The sequence below is a fragment of the Aegilops tauschii genome, chromosome 4 (genome assembly GCF_002575655.3).
Source record: "Aegilops tauschii subsp. strangulata cultivar AL8/78 chromosome 4, Aet v6.0, whole genome shotgun sequence".
NCBI lineage: Eukaryota > Viridiplantae > Streptophyta > Magnoliopsida > Poales > Poaceae > Aegilops > Aegilops tauschii.
The window spans coordinates 171,041,382-171,055,682 of NC_053038.3; positions in this window are offsets into that span (position 1 = coordinate 171,041,382).

Sequence of the window (14,301 nt, forward strand, 5' to 3'; positions counted from 1 at the left end):
ATGAGACAACCCATCATGTAATCCTACATGGCCTCTCACCGCTACCTTTACCAAATCGTGTTCACACACTTAGCTCTCAACAGTAGGACATGTTCACAACTTTCCAATTCATCCCCGATGAATCAGACCTGACACAACTCTAAGCAATAGCAGGCATGAAAAACAAGCATGAATGAGCAGGCACATCAGGGCTCAAACAACTCCTACTCATGATAGTGGGTTTCATCTATTTACTGTGGCAATGACAGGTCATGCAGAGGAAAGGGGTTCAACTACCGCAGCATGTAACAGATCAATCGTTGTTGTCCTAATGCAGTAAAAGAGAGCAGGAGCGAGAGAGTGGGATTGTATCGGAATGAACAAGGGGTTTTTGCTTGCGTGGCACTTCTGAAGATAGTATAGCTCTTCATCGGTGTCATCGAACTCATCGTCGGACCCACGTCTATCGAAAGGGAACAAACATTGGCAACAGAGAGGAAACACAATCAATGCAATGCAACAGTATGATGCATGAATGTGACATGATAATATGCTGTGATTTGAGCTAAGGCAACTAGCAATGATTTAAATGAAGTTGGTTTGGACCCTAGGTTCAAAATTAAACTCCATATGTAATGGTTTAAATTTCATTAATTCAAATTGTCATATACCATAGCTGTAGGTTGTTAAAACATGCATGAAAATGTTACAGATGGATAGATTGGATTTTTCTGATAATTTCTCATATATAATTTATTTCATTCTGAGCTACGGTTGATTTTCTATGATTTTTAGAAGTTTTAACTATTTTTTGGAATTTCTTGGATTAATTGTAATCCAGAAAACTATTTATTGCGTCAGCATGACAGCAGCATGGCATCAGCAGGTCAACCGGGGATGACCAGGGTCAAACCTGACCAGTGGGGCCCACCGGTCAGTGACACACTGGTTAAGCCCAATCAAATCCAACGCTGACTGTGTTTGACCCTGAGTTAGGGCCCGCTGTCAGTGGCAGTGAGCTGGCTAATGGTGGGGTTAGTCCTAATGACCGTGCCACATCATCATTGCTGGAGATTAACCGGCGACGACCACAGCCGACGGCGGAGGTGCACCGTGCGCTCGCTACAGGGCACCATTTTACTCGCTGTTTGCGGCTACGGCTAGCTGTGGTTCTCGCGCATCTGGTGGAACAAACGGGAGGAGCTGGGGTGGCTTGAGCTTGCCGGAGCGGAGCTTGCGGCGGTGGCCGGAGTTCGGGTTTGAGCGGGCACAGGGCTGCGGTGCGCTAGGAGGCCAGCTGAGGGGCCGGGAGGCTCCCTGGTAGTGCCCTGAGCACAAGTGCGTGCTCGGCTGGGAGGTGCAGCGCCTGTGGCCACGACGACGACTTGGCCGGCGATGGCAGGCTTCGGGCACGGCGGGGATCAATGGCTGCGACATGAACTCGACGAGGGGAGCAGGGGGAAAGTGGTCAGGGGCTCACAGCGGAGACGATTGGATGGTTAGCGTGCTTGGGGAAGGCCTGGAGGCGACGGGACGGTGGCGGCGATCTCGGTCGGCCGTGGTTGAAGACGATGGCAGGGACGATGAAGCAGGCCTCCAGGGAACGTGTAGCTCGATGGAGAGGGCGAGGGCGTCGAGTCGGAGCCTTTGGTCACTCTGGTGGAGCGGAACGACGGTGGTGGCTACGGCGGTGACGAGCGGCGGCGATGGTGGTTTTTTGTCTCGCTTGGGGCCGAGAGATAGAGGAGGGGAGGAGGTCCAGGGAGAGAGGGGAGAGTATGAGGGGATCAAGGGGGTTGCGTGGCATCCTCAGGGCAACGGGGAGACATGCGGAGAGGCAGGAGGTGGTCGTCGCGTGCCGGCGTGCGGCGAGCACACGCCTCGCGTCCTTCTGGCGCGAGGTGGGAGACGATTGGCACTGCGGTGGTGGGCTAGGCCGCTACAGTGGCCACCAGGTAAGCCAGGTAATCTCTCTCTCTTTTATTTCTGTTTTCTATTTTGTTTCTCTGATTTGATTTAATTATTTTGCCACTGTTTGCAATTCAAATGATTTCAAACCAGTGCCAAAATTCCTCTGAGTAATTTTATGTTGCACATTGAACATTTCCAAATGCACATAAAGTATTTCAAGGCTTTTGGAAATATATCCTACATATTATGAATATAATTCCAAATACAAATACAATAACAATTTAATTCAAAAATCCAGAAATGTCCTAAAAAAGTGTGCACCATTTTTGGTAGAGGTTCTAGACCAATTCAAAAATGATGAACATTTATGAGGGGCATTTTGGGTTCATTGAGAATATTTTTAACTTGAACCTAGTTGAGTTATTTTGGTGCTAGGGTTTGTTCACCCCCAATTCAGGTTTCAAAAATTTAAACATGATGCATGGATGCAAAAGCTAGCCTAGAGCTCTACCAGACTACGGATGTGAGAACTCACCCCCACTAAACAAGAATCTCGTCCCGAGATTCAAGACGTGAGGTAAGAAGACATAGGGGACACAAAGCTAACACGATCTTCATGATCCAACTGCTTCATATTGATCCTGACGTCTTTGCTTTCGAGATCTTCATCCAGCATGACAATGACAGAAAGAGACTCTATAGGAATTGATCTTCTCGAAGATCGAACAACTGAGGATCAACTCATGGAATGAGACATAACAATATCTCTCGAGTTGAGACGCAAAACACACATCAGTAGCAATGGAAACAGGAAGATGACAAGGGTTCAATTTGGTAGGCAACAATCCCACACTTAAAATGATGGTGGATGCATTTCAATGTAGCGAGGAGCTAAATTGCCATGATTCCATAACGGGGCACCTTAGGGTAGGTGACTCGTAGAAGTATTCCCTTAAGTGGCAAAAAGAATTACTTTTGACATAAAGATCATTGGAATTCTTCATACCAGCCTAAGGCAATTCGCAATTGATCATTTTGAAAGAATTTAAAGGAATTTCATACTCACTTGAAAGGAAACTGGAGTTATAGAACAACTCGGCAACGGAAGGCAGATTCCAAATGACGCCGAGGATATAACCCAGTGACCGAGCATGCTCTCAAGAACTTGAGCATTTCCATATTCATCAAGGTTTTACCAACATCCATGTCAAAGATCCCAGCAACACTTCATACTACCATGATGAATAGCTATGGAGGATGCAGATGCAAAGAAAGACAACACTTTCTCAGATTTTACCTTAGCAATGCCAAGGAAACAAAATCTGGATGATCGACCGAGAGACATTTAGCACTCCACTTCTAATGTTCTCCTTGATGTTTAAGATACAACTATCATGATTCAAAGTGGCATCAACATGGTCCTCAAGTAAAGGTCGGACTTCGGGAACACGAAGGTCCATAAGGATCAACTTCCAGAATAAGTCAAATCCTCATGGGGAGTGGATGATATCTTGACTCAGCAAAATGACCACTACATTGACTTACCGGGAATACAGAAAAATCAAGATCAAAGTCTTTGAAATGTCCCAACCATCATATCCGCTTGAAATTCAGATCTGGTTGGTGGCGAGATGATTCAGACTCAGCTTGTCTGAAAAGGAAGGTTGCAACACAAGTCGATGACATGAAGTTGCGAGATTCTTAGGAAATGAACTACGGTAGTAAGCTCCAAAACATGAGTTGGTTCTGCTACACACATGTGAACACGTTGTCCTAGACAAGCATGACCACATAGTAGTCTTATAATAAAACACTACCAAAGTTCAGGTGAGGAACCATCATCGAGGATATCGAAGTCCTTACACAAGTCCGGATTAGCTCTTAGGAAGGAACTTCTTCTCCTTGAACAAATCAATCAGTGGCTTGGTGTGCTAGGGAATACATATGGAGTGGAGGTAATTAATCTATCAAACCATAGAATACTTCGCACGTATGCATGACTAATTTGGGATGATTCCAGAGGAAACAAAACAAACCATTCTCAAATTCTTGGCGGCAACTTACACCTAATGCATGTGAACTTGGAGAAAGTCACTTCTTTCACCAAAACATATACCTCATGAGCGGAACACGAAGGCAATGCTTACAAAGTTTCCAACACTAGATCAATGTTCAAGATGAATCATGGAGGAGACAACAGCAACTCATCGGAATTTCCATATCACCGGAATTCCACCATTATGTGAACAATGTGATAGTATTGGTCAGACCCAAAAGATATAATGGTGTATGCTCGAGGAAACAACCACGAGTATGACAACATTACGAACATCATTGGTTCTGATTTGATTTGACGATAGCCCGTACTCAAATCAAAGACTGGATAAGACAATAGCTCAAATAATTGATCACGGGGAATAATTGATGAGGATATTATCTTTCTACAACATATACACCCAAGATATCCCATGAAATGAACTAAGCCAGACAAGCTTTTATCTTCCAACTCTCCAAGTTGTTGTTTAGCTTAACCAACTAGCCCAGGGGTATCCAACACAGATTCTTGGAGAAGGGGTGATTTACAAGAAAACAACTTGATCACGAGCTCAACATAGCGGTCAGGTGACAACCTGGTAACACTTTCGAGAAGATATTCGGAAATTCACGAACCACCGATATGTTACTAAGCTCGAGAACAATCTTGCTTTTTAGGGTAAGACGATATGATAAAATAAGCGAGGGATTGGCACAATCCTAACTCATTGATCGAAGTGTGCACCAGAAATATGGACTAGGTAGCACGATCAATCTTAGGATGATGATTCAGTAACCAGCACGCTAAGAACGAGAGTATTGTCCATTAACTACCAAGCAATGGAGTTGCTAGGGGTATTGATTTCACACATCACAATTCACTTGTCGGTATTACGATTGCGGCACACGGGACCGAGGAATGAATGATGATGGCGAGGAGTATCACTACGGCAAGAATATTCCTATGATATTCCTGACATAAGGGGGTAATACTCCTGGGTGGAACAGACCAGAAGCTGGATTGGCATTCTTAATCTGCGGAACACAACTACTTTGACCCAATCCTGGATATGGATGAGGTACTGGAGTTTGTTTCTCCTAGTCATTCTAAAATAGAACGGCTTGACGGACCACAAGAACAATAGGCATCAATGAACACAAATGCGCAACTACTGCTGACTATCAACTGATAGACTAAGGTCGAAATACCACTGAAGATGGACAACTCAAAGGAACATATAGTTTTCTGAGTTGTGGATGCATGGATTAGCATGTCAAGCAAAGTTCAACATGTTTCTTCGGGATAACCCATGCAAAAGGTAGGACTAGCAAATTCACAATGTAGAACGGGGAACTCATCGAGGTACTCTTGTTGTGATCTTTTGGTTCAAGAACTTCTGCCATAATCAGTTCATGGTATTTGGAAGAAGGATATACCACGGACCTCGAGGACTATTTCAAAGGTTACTAATATCCTAAAGGAGCTAGCAAACACTATCAACAGAAGTAAGTAGGGTGAATCTCGGGCTTAAGAACCCAGAAATAGAAGGCCTACTAACTAAATGGCATCACGGGATGCTTTCGAGAATGATGGCCAGAATCATCACACTGGGAACACAAAACATGGCTAGATTACTAGGTGACTCCCTAAAACACCTAGGGTCATAAAAATAGCTCCAACATATATGTCGAGGCAATAGAGTACCTCAACTCACCGATTAGTGTGGTTGAACTGTCTCAAAGGGACATCGGGAACGGAAAGAAGGGATTTGCAAATGTCCCTGCTCACTGACCGTATAGACCTCTACACTGCAAATGTCCCTGCTCATATTCACTACAAGGAACATACTGTACTACCCCCACCCCCACCCCCCACCTGTGTCAAGTTTTCTTCGTTCGGCGAGGCCCCTCCACCGCCCCCTAACAACCAAAGTCCCCACTCGAGCCCCTTCGTTCGCACCAGCGAACTCCGGCGAGCTCTGAAAAATCGACTAACCCAATTTTGAAATTTAGTCTACTATGATTTAACTAGTGTGGAATATAAAAGGGGAAAACCATAAGCATTGGGAGTATAGTGTTGAGTGTGCCATGGCAGATCTGAAGGTGCAAACCGGACAAAGGCAACTTCGCAACCAATGTTTGCTCTCAACTAGCAAGTAAGTGATGGACAAGAAATCAGAGTAAAGCAGTGGCGATCTATTTTCTTGCTGCGATAAATAAGTTGGGCAGATACGAAAGAGTACCGCCTCTGGTGCGGCGCCGTGTATGCATCTGCTAAGAATTTGACGGTGCTGCGGTAGCGATGGCTGTCGGTGGCGTGGAAGCAGATCTAGGAGGGTAGACGGTGGTGGCGGGGCGCGGTGGACGAGACGGTCGTAGGAGCGGCGTCGGCAAGGTGGACGACGGCGGGGATGAAGCAAGAGGACGGAATGCAAGGATCCCGGTCCGAAGTCGTGGATGAGAGAGGTCGATCTCTTGTAATGGACAGCAATGTGGGGGTATCAGCTCCGACATGGTGGAGGAGGACGGCGGTGGATGGGGTGGCGGACAGAGGAGGCTAGGGTCGAGAGGGTGTTTTGGCGCCCACGGAGTACGAATGGGGAAATGTATGTGGAGAGGAAGGGGGAAACCATGTCTTCAGGGCGCGCTTGTCTCAAATGCGAGGAAATTTACAAACTCAGCCCCCGTTTCAAATTTCCTACATCACAGCAATATTAGTCTGTTGGGGATAGGACCGTAATCTCGCATACACCGAATATTTGCCGACGAGTGTTTGTTTTTGGCGCCCACCGTGTATGAATCGGGGAGGGAGTCGATTTCGGCCGAGGACACATTGTGTTTTGGCGCCCACCGTGTATGAATCCGGGTGAGAGGCGGTTATGTCACGTTCGAGTGAAATTACAAACCTACCCCTATCGAAACCTATAGAAATCGAGCAGATAGGCTTTGTGTGGCAGGGATAGGCAGTAGTAACTCCATCTCGCAGATTTTGGTTTCAGGCGGTTACTGCGACTTTCCCCGCTTCGTTAAAATTTTGCAGAGTGCATGTTTACCGTTCCAACACAATTTGAATCCCGTTTGTATTCTATGTTTTTCGAGCGGGATCCATTTTCGATTGGAATAAAATTCTATATACATCATTTTTTATATATACTTTCAAAAGCACAACAAAGAATTCTGCTACTTTATATGTATAATATGCTTTACAAATACAATGATCTCAAAATCGTAAGGTTGAATTCAAAAAATTAAACCAAATTATGTTCTACTAAAATGTATGGTTCAGTAATATCTACATATTAAATAACATAGATGCGCGTGAATTCATAAGAGTATGCATGTTTGATAGATCAATTTTGGTTCGAGTATGGATTACATGTATCATCATCTCGAATTCAAATATTTGAATCCCTTTTATGTTCACTCCTTTCACGCCCATCTCTCTCGCATGCATGATCCTTCATGTAGCTATCACTCTCTTTTTTCCAGCTCACCTGCACGCTCACTTCATGTTTCTCCTATCCTCGCAAACAGAGTCTCTCGACGTCTCCCTTGAGAAGTGTCACACTCTCCCTATCATTATACATTACACGGTTTTCATTATCTCTCACGTCTCTACCGTTCTCTCCTATCACTAGGTACCTAAGCTTTCTTTTTCACCGCCACACACACAGTCTCCACTCGTCTTTCACTTTGTGTTCCTCTCTATGGGATTCTCTCACACACCCTATATGTCTCTAGATATGAATCACAACACTAAAATTACTCTCTCTCTCTCCTGTAGACACAGCATTTGTTGCGGTCTCCTTTTCGTCTCCATCCTAGACTGACATTATTCATTTGTTTACCGATCAGACAAACTCCCCCCTCTCTCTATCACACACACACAACTCTTGCTTCCGCTCCCTTCCCGACTACCATCTCTCTCTCACACACAAAACTCTCGCTTTCGCACCCCCATCTCGTATTTCTCTCACAAACATTTATCGACTAGCCTCTAGATAGGTTTATACACCCGCACACTCGTGCTTCCACTATCGCATACATGTCTCTCTCCCGCTCCTTGTATCTATGTAGATTTTTCTTCCCTTCTTGAGACACGCCCTCTCAATCGTGCACACACACACTATCGCCTCATTTTAAGCTGATACCTCTCACACACACACTCTTTGTGTCTTTGTCACACATGCACTCCGTCCTCCTCCTCTCTCCCTCTCTCTCACACACACATGGGATTTTTGCAACAACTAGCAAGATGCCCATGCGTTGCACGGAACATGAAGATGCATTTGTATGAGTAGTTTATCTTGTGGGAGAAAAGGATGAACAAGGGAAGGCCTTATTTGCAAGTGTGGAGAGGGGTGTGGGTATCTTTTTGCAAAATTGCCATAGTTTCCTTCCTATCCGTCAGATATAGATCTGACGGCCTATATTGCAGGATGGCAGGCACACGATCATCACCGACTATGATTTTTATAAGAGTAGGGATAAAAAACAGAGTTGGTGATGATGATGGGCCTGCCATCCTGCAATATAGGCCGTCCGATTTATATCTGACGGATAGGAACGAAACTATGGCAATTTACCCGCACTCCTCTCCACATTTGCAGATAAGGCCTTCCCTCGTTCATCCTTTTCTCCCACAAGATCTTGATGTTCCATGCAATGCACGGGCATCTTGCTAGTAAGAGTAGAAATTAGACATATACCACTTCTCGAATCTTGAAACCAACAACATTCCTCCCTTATCTCATCAAAACCGCCAAGGAATATATTTTGAGTGAAACATAACATTTTTTAGTATTATACGTATGTCAAAACTAGACTTTTTTCTATCAAATCGGTGAATATGTATTAATCTACTCAGATCGTGTGGCAACGCATTGGTACATTGCTAGTAGTTATTATAATTTTGTGGACACCAGACAAACGGTGGAGTACATATACGAAAAGAAGAGGCGGACGCACGCAGTCCGTCTCTTGCGGTCTCGCACACATGAGTGTAACGTAAAGGCAACGTTAACAAATAAACCCTAAAACCCTAGGTGCACGATTGCTGCATTCGCGGGTACCGGGTACGTGGTGGAGCGCACCTTTGTAGGAATAGTCAGCTCGCGTGATAATTTGATCTGTAGGAGTTGATGGTCGGGACCACAGGTGAACGACTTGGAGGCGGTGGCTCGCCAGTTGCCATAGATCGAGTAGCCACATTTAAAATATCATTTTTTTAGCGGGGTTAAGAGTTCTGATTTTCAATGGCGCGTTATAAGTACTAAGTAGTTTTTAGAACAATTGGTATGGAGCGAAAATGGAATTCATAGTACTACCTACTACGTACCTCCTTGGCGTATGGTTGTATGGGTTTATGTTGCGAGATGTTGAACGTGGTAGTTCTAGGGAAAATACTATGTTTAGATTTAGATGTTGGTTTTCAGTAATGAAAATCGGAAGGGGGAAACCCTTCTTTGATTAAAAAAACTACTACCTCTGTTCTGGTTTACTAGTCCCCATCGTTTTTTGGGTCAAAGTTTGTCCATGAATTTTACTTGTAAAATGTGAATGGAAAACGAGATTTTGTCATACGCAAACAAAAAAGGACTGCAGGGAGTGATTCTCTAACACGGACGCGACCTCTCATAGTGCAGGCATTGAACCGGCGCGTCGGCCAAGAGGGCCCCACTCGGTGCAGGCCCGGCTGAACACGCCTCCTCGCCGCATGCAACCGGCTTCAGACTGCCCCGGCTGCCTTCATTTAATCCGCGCGTGTGCCGGCAACACGTCCTTCTGCAAGCCGGCCGGCATTTTAGAACACAAAAAGTGACCAAAATATAATTAATTATGCATGGTCTTGACTTGTTGTACTCGCACTGGTAGCAGGAACTAGAGGTTTTTCTTTATTCATAACTCTCCTCAATTTTTTTGGCTTTGAAGTGAATCATGGTTGTGGACATTATGTATGAATGTGGAGATATCTGTGAACATGAGTCTGATGTGGAAGTTGAACTTGGAATGTCAGGCTTGCGCTTGAACTATACCATGTCCAATGCTTCGTGTGTTATTGTTTGGAAAGTAATTGCTGTTATTACATGACCCGAAAAAAATATTTTGTGCCACATCAGTAGATGCACGGACATCACAACAGGCATGCCGACTGGATAAACATTTGAACCTAGCTACTATGAAGGAAATTTTGTATGGACAACAGTTTTAGATAGCAGGAGACGCCTAGCCTGCTCTGCCTCTGCTAGCTTATTTCTGGCTTCTTCCATCTCTTCTTTGGCATGGGTGAAGAGAGCATCTGATTGCTCTTTTCGCTTCTTCAGGAACTCAGCTACATTCTCAAGGGTTGTTGCATGCTTTCTTTCAGCCTTTACTAGAGCCACGAGGACACGAACAGCTGACGACTCCACCTGGCTTGTGTGTAATCCAGCATCATCTGGGAATTTGCACCTTGTGACTAATCCAGCATCATTAGGGAACTGGCACCTTGTGTGTAATCCAGCCTCATTTTGGAAACATGATCTCGAGGTTGACCATACTTCCCTCCTCGCAGGAACTGCATCCTGACATGAAGTTACTTCTTTTTTAGATAATTAATCAGAGCAACCCATATCCATTTAGTAGAAGCCAGATAAACAGAACTGGGAGAAGTGAATTCAAAAGAAAAAAAATATAAAAACAGACTACAAGGTGAGAACACCCACTTCCTACATCAAGCTAAAACGAAAGCATTAGGACGATTAAGACTCTTCTTATGACACATCAAAGAACACGAGGCTTAAGAGAAACAGAAACTACAACATATACACATCGAAGAACACGAGGCTAAACGAAAGTAATTGAAAGGGTCATACTTACCAAAGCTCGTTTTACAGGTTCGGTGCAGCTCCTCTTTAACTTGCCACACTCCTTGAAGATGTCCCCAATATCCCGTGTTTGGTCTTCATTGCTCCTCTGCATGTTCGCAATCGTGGCTTTAAAATCTCAACATGGCAAGAAAAATATACTACTAGTAATACTCGCGCATCTTGTGGGCAACATTAAAGCACTCGTCTGCCATGTTAGGGCATCTCCAACAGAATCGCAACGCGTGGCACTTTAAAAAAGCATTTACAGTGCTGAGATCGAGAAGTAGAGATAGAGAGTAGAGGATAGTTCTCAGCATAGATAGATAAAAAAATAGATTATTCAACTACTCCTCGTCGTCCGGCTCCTCCTCGGTGATGTCCTCCTCTGACATCTGACTGTAGGCGTGAAGATACCGATCATCGTCGATTCCCAGGGTGACGCTACTCCTAGCCTCATGTTGAATTGAGCGTCCGCTTTTCGCCTACGCTTGTCCTCGCGATAGGCGGCTCGCTCCGCCCTCCTCTTATCCCTCTCCGCCCTCCTTTGCTCGTAGAACTCGCGCTCGTTGATGATGTCCTGCGGGAAGCATTGGCGCCACAGCGCCATGGCTTCCTCGTCCATCTCGGCGATGCCGAGAGGGTGCTCTTGCCTCCGGTTGTCACGACGATCCTCGTCGGTGATAAGCCGCGGCAGAGGCGCGAGCTCCTGTGCCCGCTCCCGCGTCAGCACGTTGGGGAAGTTCAATGTTCTATGAGGCCACCGGAGGCGCCACGCCGCCGCGTCGTACGCGCGGGCGACCTCGTTGGCGGTGTCAAAATTGCCGAGGCCGAGGCGCATCCTGCGGAACCAGATCTCGGCGGAGAAGCCGCCGGAGGGGCGCGCGCGTACGCCGCGGTATCTCCAAGTTTCCCGGCGACGCGGCGGCATGGTGGCGCGGCGGCGGCGAGGCGAGAAAGAGCGGCAAGAAAGCGGTGGCGAGGCACAGAGCGGGGAGAGAGCGGTGGCAAGGCATAGAGCGGTGGGAGGGCGTTGGATTTTATAAAGCGCGCCGGACGCCGCGCGGAAAAACTAGCACACGCCGGCTGCTTTTTCCCGCGCGCGCGCAATCCTTTCCCGACGTCTCTGCTATCTCTACTCTGTTCTCTACGGTTATATTTATTTTATATTTAATATTTATTTCTACTTCTCTACTCTCTATTTTTTCTATCTACTTTTTCCCTACTCTTATAAAAAACAGAGTTGGTGATGACGGTGTTCCTGCCATCCTGCAATATAGGCCATCCAATTTATATCCGACGGATGGGAAGGAAACTGTGGCAATTTTGCAAAAAGATACCCACACCCCTCTCTGCATTTGCAAATAAGGCATTCCCTCGTTCATCTTTTTCTCCCACAAGATAAACTAGTCATACAAATGCATCTTGATGCGTGCAATGCATGGGCATCTTGCTAGTTCTAAAAAACTATCCATCATTTGCCACACTACTGGTTGCAGATGAAATATCTACCCAAGCACAGCGCGATACAGGAGCGACGCACAATTACAAGCTGATATTCTGTTGGACAATGGAGGCTATAACCAATTACTTTTACGGGAACAATAGCACCCAGGAAATTTGAAGGGTAGGTATGAACAAAATTGGAACTGCACATGTACTGCTAGGTGATTCAATACACACATTACCAATCGAGGAGGAGAACGATGGTCGCGGCGGCCTCTGTGAGTCATGGTCGGCAACGGGAGTCAGTTCATTGTCCACGACGGTGGTGCTTCTGCGCTTGGCCTCGGCTTCCGGGAAGCAGATCGAGACCGTGGAAGATGGTGCCGGGGAAGAGGCTCCGTGTACGACGACGACGGTGGACCGGCTCTAGTTCGGCGTACAAGGTCATCGATGAGGCAGATGCGCTGTGGTGGACGAGTGCGCCGATGTAGAAGGGGAGGAGCACAAAGGCTGCGGTGCCGTGGAGAAGTCTATTTTGCAGTGGGGATAGAAAAATGGGGAGTATTCAGGTGTACTACTCTGGGTGCTGGGGTGGGGTTGGCTGGGTAGAGTGAACCTGAAGTTCCGAAAACAGCCCCCTACCAACCATCATCCGTAGGCCTGTTCCGAAGGCTATGATGGTAACTTCCCACTGCTCGAATCAGGGTCGCGGGACATTTTCCCGCCGACCTCAAAATTTTGTGACACTGAACTCCCCGTGTGGCGTGTTGGGTGATTCCGGTAAGCAACTAGCGAGTAGTACTAGTAAACTCTGCATATTAGGTTTGACCGAAGTCAAACTTCCTAAAGTTTGACCAAGTTTATAGAAAAATATAAACATTTACCATAACAGATATGTATGATGTGAAAGTAGATTCAATAATTAATCTAATGGTATTTATTTGTTATTGTATATGTTAATATGTTTTGTTATAAACTTTCTGAGAGTTTACAAAACTTGACTTTGACAGTGCTAATACGCAGGCATAAATAAAAACGGATGGTGTACACATTTGTTTTCTTAGTATGTAGTGAATTAATCATTTGTTGAAATTGTGAAATAAATATATTAGGCTACTGACTTCGAATGTAATGGTCTATACAATTCAATAGTTACAATCATTGTCGAATTCCAAGATCTATACGAGGTCTATTGTACTTCACAACATGCTCAAACTCGCATAATCCCAGTCAAATGACAATCAAAATGCATTTCATAGTTTTTACTTTGTAGGACGCAACAAAACCAACAATAACTCTACATCAGCCATTATAAAAGAAACATTTTGAACATATCCCAATGTGTGAATGAAACGTGCAGAGAGAGCTTGCGAAGATGGAGCGGATAGGGCGGGAAAGATTGTATGTATGTGGACGAGAGAGTAGGAGACAAACCTAACGAAACAGAAAGAGGGAGATAGAGAGAGAAAGAGAGAGGAACAAGTTAGGTCTGTGAGAAAGATGGAGACATGTAATATACGTGAGATGCGTGTGCATCCGGATTCTGTACACGTGGAAGGAGAAGAGACAACAGGTTTGATGAGAGCGCTGGAAAAACATGGACGAGAGGGGAAGGATCTCTTGGTTGAGGGATTGATAAATTTGTGCGGGGGAGAGAGGGATTGGTAATTTTGTGCGAGAGAGAGAGAGAGGGTGGGGGGAGGAGTCAGTCAGCCGTCGTCACATCATCCTGCTTCCAAATGGCCCCGCATTCTCTAGTGTAGTGTGGTCGCCGTCTTCCATCTCGTCGATGCCCTCTTTGAAGATTGAGGTGTTGTGCATGCTGGGGTGCGAAGAAGCACAAGCGAGAGTGGTCGCCATATAACCTTGGATGGGGATGAATTGTGTGCTTGGGGGAGGGGGTGTGTGTGTGATGTGTGATGTCTGTGTGTGTGTGTGTGTGTGTGTTAGATATTGAGAGAAAACAAACCTAAGGAGAGAAATGTCTGTGTATGTGACGGAAAGCTACTTGCTAAACAGGGTATTCACGAAGAGATTGTGCGTGCGAGATAAAGAGCGATGTGCGGGGGCCAGGTGAGGGTGTGAA